General features: G+C 40.2%; 1 protein-coding gene across 5 annotated transcripts in view; it reads left to right on the top strand.

Moving 5' to 3' along the window:
* Positions 1-13641, top strand: part of SLC10A7 (solute carrier family 10 member 7) — a 194192-nt gene that overhangs the window by 102857 nt on the left and 77694 nt on the right. The window lies entirely within an intron of this gene.

Here is a 13641-nt window from a genome sequence, read left to right on the forward strand (position 1 = left end):
CCTCTTCCACTCCTACATCTTGGAGTCTAGGACACTGAAGACCATTTGCCACTGTTTATGCCCTAATGCTGCATGTAGGAAGGATGCATCATAGTTACTAAGCATTTTTGGCTGGCTTTATATTTAATATTACCAAACTTGCATGTAGTTCTCAGACGGTTGGGACCAGATCCTCATGGATATTCAGAGAAAAACCATGTCATGCAAGAGGAGGAACTCTGCACTACCATGCTAGGACCTGAAATGTGGCTGTAGTTTGATCCAATTGCGCCTATGCCCAGCACATACAAGCCCAGTAGCAGAGAACCAGGAAGACCTCTGGGCTGTCAGGCACACGTGTTGTTGTGGACTTGAGGCTTTGGAGGCAAATGAGTTACCCCAGGGGGAGTGCATTTCTTGAAGTCCTTGCAGAGCTAGAAACCCTGCTGTTTCTTGCTGGGTCCCTTGCAGATGTCCCACCAAATGCCAACTGGTGCAAGCAGAGGTGCTTGTTTTTATAAATTCTTCTCTTCAGCAGCAGCATGCAGAGGTCCAGCTCTGGAATACAGTGCTCATTCCAAGTACAAACTAAAATAAGTAGTAGGTACTGTGCAGTCATCTCTGGATAGAACAGACCCATCATCTTATTTCCTACTCACTCCTTTGTACATGTGAAGGACAGTTTGAATTGCTCATCTGCAGTTTTCATGTCCGTTATGGAATGTCATGTGCAAACAAAGCCACAATTGTAAAGGTATGGCTCTTTTAGTCTTAACTTCATCCCTTTGTTTGACATCGATGTGGACAAGCTTTGAGTGAGGATTCAGGCCTAGAACTGTAGCAGCTCCAGAAGTAAAAGGACCAGGTGAGACATTGGTAACCAATGTCAACCTTAGCTTCAAAAATAGGCAGCTAATGACCTGAAAGTTGCTTCTGGTGTCACAAGCATTTTTGCCAGAAGGAGAAAGCCAAGTGTGAATCAAGAAATAATTAAGAGAATGCAGTCCTTCCACCCTATCACAACTAAATAAATTATTACTTGAAGGTGCAGGAAAAACAATTTCCCTGCAAGTGTGTATTATTCCAGTCCTCAACAGAAGGTGGAAGAAAGTCGAAGAGCTACTGGTTGCTTTGTCTGCCTGCAAAGGCTACCGTTTCTTACCTTTGTTCCATACAGTTTTAACATAGCAAAAAACCGGGATGAACCCTGATTTGACCTTAAGTGCCTTACTATTCAGCTCAGTGGTTTCCCTGTAGGAATAAAAGCTGACACTGCCTAGCCTGAATTTCCTTCAATCAATATCAGTGTGGCACCATACAAATTGTACAGATAGGCAGACAGATATGAAATAAAAGCATATCTATTTATACAGGTGGATAAATAAGTAGACAGTTTCCTAAGAGCTTCAAAGTTAGTCTTCAGGAGTGGATGGGATTTAAGAATAAACTCATTAGCAAGTTAATTTCAGACCGTCAGACAGTGATTTCAAACGTTTTTATGGGCTTTGAATTATTTGTGGTGTGTAGATTTGGTAAGTAAATGGCTGCTTTTGTGCACAAAGAATATATTGCTTTGACTTTTAGAATAAATCCCTGGAGATTATGCATTGTGTGATTGTAAATCTTCAGTGGCAAAATTGTGTTAATTTGTCTGACTAGAAGTATTAACCATATTATATCAAATAACTGCCAGAAACAATTTTCCACCATTTCCTGTGACTTCATTTTAATTGATTTTTTTTAAAACTTTCTTCAAGCTTTTGAGATTGTGTTTACTTTGACACACAGTTTATTAAATGTGTAAAAAAAATTGTTTTGTAAATTGTTTTCAAGAGTAGGTTTTTTCTTTACTAAATTTGTTGCTAGTTAAACATTTTTCCATCTACCTTTCTGTGACGTATCCCTTGCTCCACCTCACTTGTTTTCTTTTTGGATGTGATAATCAGCTACTGGGGCTGCTGCGTTTTAGCATTTTCAGATGCACCCTGAGCACAGAGTTGTGTATACAATTAAACGGTGTTTGTGTGCTTAGCAGTTTTACTTAATTTCCTTTACAGCTGTTGGTGACTTTAAAAATGAAGAGTGATCACTGAAATAGGCCTAACAGGCAGTTTTTATATGCAACAATAAATATAAATGATACATTGTTCTTCAGTAGAAGATTTCTCACATTTCCTTTAGCGTTTTCCATTTCAAAGCTCCTACTTGAGTTCAGGCCTTCTTCAAAATAAAAAATTTCCCCCTGACTTCATTGGGAGTTCTGGCCAATCAAGTTGTGTTTCCTCTGCTAGACAAAATGCTCAGTTTTAGTACAATAAATTCTTATGGAAATGCTGCTATAAAAGTTCACGAAGGAATGGTGCATTTTCATCTAAAATCTACATGGTTATTTTCCATTGCAAAATTGACATCTGTTCCTGCACAATACCAAGTCTACTGCTTATTGCTATAAAGAAATCCTATTGGTTTCAGTGGGTCAGATCCAGGTAGTTGGTGTTTGTAGGATACAGACCATACTAATTAACGTATATATGGAATGCATGTTTTCAGCATGGGGTTTGTAGCCATGTTGGTCCTGGGATACTAGAAGGACAAGGCGGGTGAAGCAGTATCTTTTGTTGAATCAACTTTTGAGCGACAGGGGTTGCACAGTAAATAAGAGACCTATGCTGCAGGTGGCTAAAGCTGGAGACTCGGACTGGGGGAAAACGTCTATGCTCATTGTGATGGAGCAATTTGCCTGCAGATTTTGGTGGGGTAGGAACTGGGTGCCCAAAGATTGGACAGTGCCCTTGGTTAACAGGGTTTGGCTGATGAAGAATTTAGTGATGAAGATGGAGGCTCTGATTTCCTCTCATGCAACTGACTGAGCTCAAGGGGCTCCTGAATTCAAAGGAGAGTTCAGTCTGGAGAACAAGTGATCAGACAGGATGATCTCAGAAGTATGAGCTTTAAGAGGCCCAGCAGGCCACCAAGCCCTGGTCTGGGCCCCAGGGGGAATGTCCAGAATATCAGGCTCCAGACTGGAGAGAGACTTTTTGAGGTCCCTGGCGGCGGGGGGCTTCTCCTCTGGAAAACTGGGAAGGGGGAGTTATGTAAGGAAGAGATACTCACAAGAGGTGAGTGTGACCCTGTTACAGATCTGCTGAAGTTCCATGAGCAGCCAGAAATCTAGGGGACTTTGCCAAAACAAAACAAAACCAACCCAACAAAAAACAAATAACCCTCAGTGCTCAATGGACCCGGGAGAGAGCCTGTAGCAAAGGTGCACTTATGTGCTTATGTTAGCTAGGTGGTTTGGTACTACTGTTGTTCCAAGCTACTTGTCCATTGGCAAGGAACATACAAAGTAGTAGGCCATATTTGGCCACTTAATTATGAACTCAGGCAGCCCAACAACACAAAACTCATTCAAATGTACCTAGTTAATCTTCTGAAGCCATAGAAGGAATAAGAGAGCTTTTTTTATTGCTCCTTATCCGCCTGAGCCAGAGCTAGATCTCTGAGAAGTTTGTTTCGACAAAGAGGCATTGGCCGTGTCTACACTAGCCCCAAACTTCGAAATGGCCACGCAAATGGCCATTTCGAAGTTTATTAATGAGGCGCTGAAATGCATATTCAGCCCTTCATTAGCATGCGGACGGCCGCGGCACTTCGAAATTGACGCGCCTCGCCGCCGCGCATCTCGTCCCGACGGGGCTCCTGTTCGAAAGGACCCCGCCTACTTCGAAGTCCCCTTATTCCTATGAGCTGATGGGAATAAGGGGACTTCGAAGTAGGCGGGGTCCTTTCGAAAACGAGCCCCGTCAGGACGAGACGCGAGGCGCGTCAATTTCGAAGTGCCGTGGCCGCCCGCATGCTAATGAAATGCTGAATATGCATTTCAGCGCTTCATTAGTAAACTTCAAAATGGCCATTTGCGTGGCCATTTCGAAGTTTGGGGCTAGTGTAGACATTGCCATTGTGTGACAAATGTTTGGTAAGAAAATTTTAGATATTAACTATCCCTAAATATTCACTGGACATTAAAACTTACATTTAATTCTGTCTTAGGAACTCTACAGATCTTTTCATAGTTGGGCTTTCAACAAGTGAGTTTGATAAATGGGGAGGGGTACTTCAACCTTATAAAACTCCTGAGCAGTGCTTGATTTGAGAATGAAATTTTTAGCCTTCATTTAAAATGTATAAAGTATCATCTACACTACCACTTATGTTGGTTATAACTTGTCACTTGGAATTGTGAATAAGCTATCCCCTGAACACCAACCTAAAAACCATTGTGGACAGCGCTGCGTGTGAGGGAGAAAAGTTCTGTTCATTGGTGGATGGATTTACTTTGTTGGTGGGAAAGTTCTCTCCTGTTGGCTTAGAGATTTACAATAATGGCCATAACTTGAATTCATGGATGTAACTATATACTATATATGGATGTTTAAATATAGATTATGCGTGGGAGGAGCACTCTGCTGAGCATCCATAGAGCACCTGAGTTGAGAATTTTCAAAAGTGTCTGAAGCTAGATTTTCAAGAGGTATTTAAGTGTGTAATAGGAGTTAGGCAACAAATCTACTTAAGCCTTTCTGAAAATGACATTGCATCTTTAGACATCTAAATACCTTTGAAAATTTAGCCCTAAGTGACTTAGATATCATTAACTTTCAATAGGACTCAAGCACGTAAGTCATTCCTTTGAAAATTTTACCTCACATCACTTTCTTCACGTTTCTCCTTAGTACTCACTTACGTGAATATATGACCAGTAATTAAGCAGCTAGGCCCTCATCCTACTTATGCATGTGCTTAGCTTTATACGCTGTGAGTAATCTTACTGAACTCAAAAGTTTAGTGAAGTATTTATGTAAGTCTTTATAGGATCTAGGCCTTAATGTGTGGAGACTACTTATTAAACTAATCCTAACAGTTTCACCATTTTGTCCTGTTATCCTCATCTGTCATTTTTAGTCACATTGGGGCAGGAGCCATCTTCTCGTTATGTATATAGCGGGCTTAGTACATTGGAGCCCTAGGTTCTATCACAATTCAAATTAATAACTTGCCTCATGAATATATTAAGTTTGGCACTTTTTCCTGCATACCATTTAATACAATTAGTTGATACCATTTTTTAAATCTTGGAATGATCCCAGACTAAGACTCCCTGCATCCTTAAATTTCTATTACAACTGTGCCATCTAGGTTTCCATTCCAAATTATTTCCTCCTTTTTTTCATTATGACTGAGGTAAATATTAGCCGTGATAACAGTAATAAAGGCATTTTGATAATTAATGATAAAACCCCCTCAGAATTTGTCAGAACTGCTAAGAAGAGTAACAAACCGAGGAAGGAATGTAATGTGTAACATTATCATTGATGGGAACATTTCTTACCATTAAGCCTTCAAACTCTTATTCAGCTGTCAACACATGGGCACTTTCTGGAGCCAAATTCTCTCATGCTGTGCACTGCCTGCAGCTCGCCTGAAGCTCAACTTTGACTAAAAGTGTTGATTTCACTTCTTTTAGCCTTGTTCTCATTTAGCGTTAAAACCTGCTTAGAGCCTGCCTTTTATTCCATAAAGTACACTTGCATGTGTCATCCCTCGCGCACTTCTGATGTGAAGTTAAGGCGCTCAAAAGATATGCTCGCAATCTCAATAAATAATTGATCAGAAAGGAGTCTGGCAGTGTTAATTGTGAGGTGCAGCTGAGCGAATGCCAAAACAATAGCTCTTCTGAATGGTTTCCGAATACCTTGTAAAGTCTTTAGCATTGAGCAACAGGGTCAGTGCACTGAAGTGGAATTTAAAGGAGGTTCTTGAATGTAATGGATTTTGACTTGCTTTTGTCATGTGCCTCAGTGCATCATTGATTGAGCATTCATTTATTAAATCAGCTGTATTTTTTGCTGTTTGTCAGACCATAGACGTTTATTGGAGTGGGTGGTTTTTTTTTTTAAGTACAGCTTGTCTTAATTCACAGATACAATTACTTGGATTTTTTTTAAGGTTTATTTTCATGTGCAGAGACAGGTGAGAATAGGCTCACAAACATTTTGGAAGTATTTTATTGCATCGTATATTGGGAAAGACAACAAGGTTACACTTAAGCTGGAATACTGATAATTCAAGTGCTTAAAACTGTTTTTAAATTCTAAATAAATGCTCAGAATAATTTCCTTTTGGAAGGATTCTGAATGTGTTCTTTGAGAATAGCTCACCGTAACCAGTGTTCAGTGAATTCCTTAGAAGTGAGCATATAGGAAATCCAAAGGCTAAAGAAACAAGCGTGGTATACTGTGGGTTTCTCAGGTTCTGCTCTCTGATTAGTGGAAAGGGTAATCACCTTGCATAGATGCTATGCACGCGTGATTAAAGCATTGACAACTAGGAAGAAGAAGGAGAGCCTTTGGCAGTTTGCCAAAATATTTCTTTATATGAGCAGGCATTATTACCCTTAGAAGGAAAAGTTGCTTCTCTAGAATGGTAACAGAGAACACTGTGCTAGTCTATTTTTGTTTCTCTAGAATGGTTATTGCTGATTGTGATAAGTGCTCTGCAGATGAGCCATCAACTTCTGAGAAAAGTACATATGCAGTATTAAATACGGCAGTTACTTGTCAAATCTGGAAATGTTCATCTTGATGCTCTATACTTGTTGAATAAATGGCCAAGTCAGATGTTTGCAGCTCGTCATCACAGCTCATGATCCCAGGAAATGGACTGAAGACAAAATCAAGTTTGATTTTCCAGTATAGCTATAGGTAATAAGAAACGAAAGAGTTTCCTGGTCGCAGCAATAAACAAGAGTTCCTTAAAGGGAAGGAGGGGAAAAATGTGACGTTGAGAGGACTTGCTGGTCCTTGCGCAAAATAATGTCCACATGGAGGACCACTGAAATTTGGACCAGTGGAGAATTCTTCCTTTTTTTAATAAAGTCATAGGTCATGTTTTTTTAGAGGAAATTGATTTTGAAGAGAGTGGAAAAAAGAGGAATGCTGTACGAAATAAAGAGGGAAATGGGAAGGAACTAAATATATTGAGCCTGGAATTTTCAAAATGTCAATGATGATATTTTGTTTGAATCATAAGTCAGTAAATATGACTTTCAGTTCCCTTTTGTAGGGTGCTCAGCACCTGCAGGGTTGGGCGAGAATTCCTAAATTACGGTACAAATGAAATTGAATTAAATGGTAAGCCATTCTTTTCTATTGCGGTGAATTATAGTGGTTAAATTCTAACTATGATTGTACAGACGTGGGTGTATATAGATTGTTTACTAATGCCTTTTTGGTAAATATATTCTGTGTTTAACACCCCTAAATTACAGTGAAACCTACCATAGGTGTGAAAGCCACTTTGGTCTTAAACTCTCTTGACAGGTAGCTCATGATTTAAGCAGCTGTTTCTGCTTTTCAGGCTGTCAAGCACAGGGGGACAGTTTTCTTTTTTTCTCCTTTTGGCTCCCCAGGCGCTTACAAAAGATAGTAGTCTGAATTTGAAACCAAACAGAATAAAGCTTCAGTCCACATCTTTATTTAGAATTTCCATGTACATTTTCTTGTTTTGAGTTCTTCTTTTAAATAACACTTATCAGAAAGAATAAAATAGCCTGTCACCTAGTAAAGATATTCACCTAAGCAATTTTTTTCTCCCTGGAGTCAGACAACCAAAGCTTCTTATTACTGTTTGCTTGAATTGCCTTTCTGAGTTTTAGGTAAAACAGCAAAGCAGATTTAATAACATTACAACAGGTTTAAATATAATACTTAAAAATACCCCATGTTAACAATTTTTGCAGTAAACTTCTGAAGATGAAAACATTTCTGGGATCCCATTGCGGAGCTTGCAACATTGAAAGGGGTTTTTATACTTTCATTTTCAACAGTTAATAAAAATTTTGGTTTTCTTAAAATACACACATTCACAAAATCAGAAAAAACAGGAGAAACTGGAATTTTGAGGAGCATAGAAACAGCTACTTTTTTTCTTTTCATACGCATACTGGTTTTCTCCCCTTCATGTGCATTATGATATATATGCAATCCGATCCACTTTCTTTTTTTTTTACTGTAGAAAACACAACTTTAGTTTTAAACAGTGTGTCATTTTAAGATCCTTTGGGATGAACGGTGCTCTTTCAGCAAGAGAAACCCAAAACATTTTATAAAGTTTATGTATTCTACAATGTATTTCATATACAAATTATAACAGCTAAATAGGTTACCAGAAGTGATTTTAAGAAGTCTAGTTACATGTCTGTATCTCAACAATAGTCACTTTCCTTCTCACTGTCAGGCAGCCACCTCTAGGGAAAATCATGACGACTGTTACAGAGTGTGCAGCAAAGTTTTAGAACAATATGGGACACAGAGTGAAAAATAGTACTGTATTTGGCTGAAATTACATCTTGAATTGTAAGAGGCAGGACAGAGTTACCTACAGGCAGGGCTGTCCCTGTGGGGATGCGAGTCCTGGGGTTAAACTCCCACAGTGCAGAAGGCAATTCCCCTGCCCTCCCCCTGCCTCTGCCCTGTCCCTTCCCAGTGCTGCTCCCCCAAAAGCCCTTACTTCTGAGTAATGTGAGCTGGGGGCTACAGGGGGCACTGCTGCAGAGGGGACAGCAGGGATCAGTCCTCCCTTTTGCACTCACCATAGCGGTGAGGGATGAAGAGACCCAGCAGCGTTTTCTGCCTCATCCTCTCTCCAAGCCCGCTATACTCCACAGTGAAGTGGAGCACAGAGACTGGGAGAGAGCAGCAGGGCAGAGCGGAGCAGGCTGCTGGGTCAGTCCCACTGCTGGCATGAGTTGTGGGGGACCTCTGCCGCCACCCCACTCTGGGCCCCTTGGTAATCATTGGGATCACTCTGGGCTCTATGCTTAAGGTGATTGTTGCAGGTGCCCCACTCCACAGGTGGCTGCCCGTCCCTTGGCAGGCCGGCTCTGCTGACATGAAACCGGAATTTGAGCCTAATGCTGGGTCAAACCCCTTTTCCTGATTAAAAAGTCCCATGGAAGTCTTCACGTGCAAGTAGCCAATATCTGTGTGTTACATCAAATCTGAGGGCGAGCATCACCAGCTGTAGCGTGGTCCCTAACATCATGGTAAGACCCTTATTGCCAAATATGGTTTTGACTAATCTTGCCAGCTGCTGGATTAGTCATTAATTGCTAGGACTGGGCAGAAGCATATATGTTACATACTGTCGGTAATTTTTGAAGTGGAAACAACCCGTAGTTGAAAGGTGATACCTGACTGTAATTAGGTCACACGCTGATTTCTTCAATATCAGATGCAGTCAAATTAATGCATTTGAAAACTAGCATGCAAATAATTGCATGTTATTTTGAAGTGGGCACGAACTTCTTACCATATCTTAAAAAAAAAAAAAAAAATGTAGCCTCTAGGTAGATAAAAGGATGAGATTCATTCAGGGGATCCTGCAGAGTTGACAGTCTGCTGTGTACCGGATGGAGTGGTTTATGAATAGTGATGAACACGAAGATAGATGCAAGTCAATGTTCCTGTTGGTTAGAAAATCCTAGGAATCCTTACAAAAATTCAGCCTTGCCTTGAGTGCCTTAGGACACGCATCATACAACCAGCCAAGGGGAATTCATATGGTGCTAAGTGTGTGTGTGCTGCATGTCATTTGCTTCCTTAATTACACTCACTCTCAAACGAAGCATACCCAGGCTTGCAGGCAGTGCTTAATTGATTTGTATGCAAAATGTGAGCACACAAACGGTAACTCCAGGTATGAGTCTCTAGTCTAGAGCAGGAACAGAGAAGTAGCCGCATTAGTCTGTATTCTAACAAAACAAACAAGCTGTCATGTAGCACTTTAAAAATTAACAGAATACTTTATTAGATGAGGAGCTTTCTTGGGGATCTTTCTGGGGCCTCTCTCCAGGTCTGAAGAAGTGGGTCTGCCTCATGAAAACTCTTTGCCTAATAAATTATTTTGTTAGTCTTTAAAGTGCTACATGACAAGTTGTTTAGTCTAGAGCAATATTTGCAGCAACTCAGTCTTACAGTAGTTCCTCGAGTATGGGCCGGGGGCTGAAGGAGGGACAAGGACACCATCTACCTAGAGCACATATTGCCTCCTAGAAAGAGGACAAACTGAGGAAGGAGGACTGTCACCCTGAAAAAAAGGGGGAGAATTCCCAGAGCTGAAACCATTACGTTGCTTCCTTATTTTTGATTTGTTTGTTTGTTTGTGAGGGAGGAAGCACTTCCTAATGCTTGACACCATCTTGACGTTGGAAAGTTCTCATCAAAAAGCTTTTCTTGTGGGAGCTACAGGGAAGTATGTGTATGGAGCATGTTGGCCCCCAGCCACTACTGCTTGCAATGGTGCTGAGCAGCAGCCATGGTGTCTGAGGCTGCTGCCCGCTGGCAGGCTATAGGGACAGCCACTCTCTACTTTCGTGCAGGCGGCTCAGAGCAAGGGGCTGGAGGAGCCACAGTGCTGAGAACAGCAGGAGGTGGAGGGAGCTGGGCCGGCATTCAGCTCCTCTCCTGGAAATTGAGAGAGGGAGATGGAGGTGTGAGGGGAAGAATGGGGCAGGAGCGAGGAAAGAAAGGGGTGGGGGCAGAGGGCAGGAGTGAGTGATGGGCTGGGAAGGTCAGTGCATCATCATACAGTATAACCATTCGGATATAAAGGACTTTTGGCATTAACGGACACCACTTCCCCCCATTAGTGCGTTAAATCAAGGGTTTACTGTACTTCCAACCAGATGTACAGTCTTTCCGCTCCGCTTAAGCAATCTTTCGTAGAGCTAGAATGTTTTGTTTTTTTTTTTTTTCCAGTAACAATTTTCCCCGCTAGAAATGTTTTCTTACATTATTGAATCAAAGATCCAGGTTTCAGGGCAAACTATTTAAGCGCAAGAACAGTGTTCAGATCAGGTAGAGGAAGAGTCATTTCCTCCTTATGGTGAGTTTGAGCAGCACAGTCACAAAAGAAAGTTATAAAAGAGAGTTTTGCATTGGTATTTCATGGGAAACAGGGTATTTCGTGGGTATTTCTTTGAGGTAGATATCCAGCCTCATGTTCTTTTCTTATCTGCTTTAAGAAATATATGACATTATTGGCAAAGAAATTTGTATATTTTTATGCATGTTCCACACCAGATGTGAATGAAAAACTCTTACGGTAATATGAATTACTTATGCATATTGAGCAGGTAGTATAACCTTTTGCATCTGAGTTTCTAATTGCTGAGGGTAGGTTGCTGTCATTATTCAGAAAGGTGAGACAGATGTTTAAAAATTTCTGAGCCTGTATTTGGACTGTGTGCTGGGGCATGGGCTAATTAGTTAAGAACACACCAAGCAGAGAGGAAAGAAGCAACTTTTTGATTGAAGCATTACTGCAATAAATAGTAATCACTCTAACTGCTGTTCGCTAAAACACATTTGGTGTTAAACTTGAGAAATGATTTGTTTGTCTGCTGAAAAATAGTTTGGAACCTTTAGACAGGGTGAGGATATTTGTTCACTATTAAAAAGAGCCTGATCTACAACTTGGAGGAAAAAAAGATTTAATCTTAATAAAATCATATTTTCAGAAGGAGGGTGGTTTGCTATTGTTTAATAATAGCTAACTATTTAATAATAGCAAGCGGAGACACTTATTTAATAGTCTCTAATTCATGCTTTTATGTCAGTTGTTTTAATGTCTGATATAAGATTTCTTCCCTTCCTCTTACCCAAAACCACTAGCCACATTTGTCTGCTTGAGTCAAAACAATTCTTATCAATTTATGCAGAATTTAGCTGAATAATATATCTTAAATTAACCATGAATACAAAAGACAGCACAAGATGGCATTAGGCCAGAGCACAGATTAAGGCACTGAAAAGGTACTGCTATGTACCTGCTTCATGAGAATTTTACTCAGTTGTTCCTGTAGCAGTTGTGGTTATTTCATGTTTTCACCTAGAAAACATGGCATAGCAGCACAATTTGAAGTGAAATGCATTGCACTTCATGCAGTGTTACATGACTTTAAAGTAGGTGTTTATATGCATTTTTTCCATCCAAAATGGACTATATTCAAGCTCTTTGAAACCAGAGCTCTTGTGTAGCTTCTTAAAGCTTGTTTAGCACTTCGCAGGAAATGGAGATGGTTTATCCCCCTAGTACAGTAGCTCAGGGACTGCTAAGGTTAACGTTATGAAAACATAGTGTGAAACAGCTTCTGGAATTTACTTAGATGCAGAAAGCAACAAAGATTTGACTTTGCATTGGGATTTCAATAAATTTAGTTTGTGTGCTTGCGGTGGAAATTTTGTTATCCCTCACCCGCCCTCCCAAGGGAATAGATTGGTAGAGTACCAGCTGGTGTGTTCTGTTTGTAAAATATGAGATAATCGCTCTCATAATGCTACAGTCACAGCATCTATGGAAATGTGTTTAGGAAAATTTGAAAGAAATACAAGAGATAAAATAGTCAAATCTATTTTTAGACAGGGACTCACTAGCTACTCAAATTTATTAGCGCTTGTAGATGAGTTAATAACACTGTTGCTTTTCATTTTTACACACATTATGGTTGTACTGTACAATAGATTTTACTTTAAAGACTGAATTGGTTGGATTTCTGGGAAATGAAATGCATATTTATTCCCTCTCTGTGATAGATTGCATATAAACCATGATGCATTTGTGTAACCCTCTTTATAGTTTCATTTTCTTTAAAGTACACTAATCTTTCCCACCCCCTGGAGGAAAAAAAATGCTATTGTTGGATTCCAAGGCCTTTTCCACTGTTACTGGAGTATTGGTTACAGGCAAAGAAGTTGTGTTCATTTTGTGCTGGAAAGTTTCAATTAGTACTTAAAGGGTTAATTATATTTCCTTTTTCAAATTTCCCCGTTCTTTCTTTGGTTTTTTTTTTTTCCTGTTCTGCGTTTGCTAAAGAAGATACAGTCAAATGGCAAACCTGTGTTTTTGTTCCTTTTCAGAACTCCCTGACAAGCCAATGACACAGGCTACTGCTGTAGCTGTACATTTCTATTCATTATTGATGACTTGGGGCCTGGCAGGCAACACAGAGCACCAGCAATATGGATTACCATACTGAGGTTTTGGGGTTGCTGCTTTTTCCAAATCTGTGAATTTCCCAGTTATGAAAAGGAAATCAAACTCCTCCTTATAGGAGACTCTGGAAAACAAACACGTGGGTTTTGACATATGTTTTGTTAAACATCTGAGGGCACAGAGTGAAACAGAAAAAACAGCCATTCCTGTAGCACCTTTAAAGACTAACAGTTTTGTTTATTAGGTAATGATCTTTTGTGGGCAAGACCCACTGAATCAGATTTGGAGCAAAAATAATAATCCTGGATTATTATAACAAAAGAAACAGAAGAATATGTGGGTGAGCTCAAAAAAGACGGGGCACTCTCAAAATAATTATTACAGGTTCATGCTCTCTAGTCCGGCACCTGTTCTGTGCCAAACCAGAAAATTTGTTGACCCACGGGAGGTCAATATTTTCTAGTAGCATTACCAACATTTCCACTGCTTACTGGGCTCCTAGCATACATTTTGGGGTAAATTACAGGTAATTAACAGCACAGATCACTGAGAGCCAAGACTGGTGGCTGTAAACAAACTTCATGGGACCGCATGAAACTTGCCACC

The sequence above is a fragment of the Carettochelys insculpta genome, chromosome 4 (assembly GCF_033958435.1).
Source record: "Carettochelys insculpta isolate YL-2023 chromosome 4, ASM3395843v1, whole genome shotgun sequence".
Taxonomy (NCBI): Eukaryota; Metazoa; Chordata; order Testudines; family Carettochelyidae; genus Carettochelys; species Carettochelys insculpta.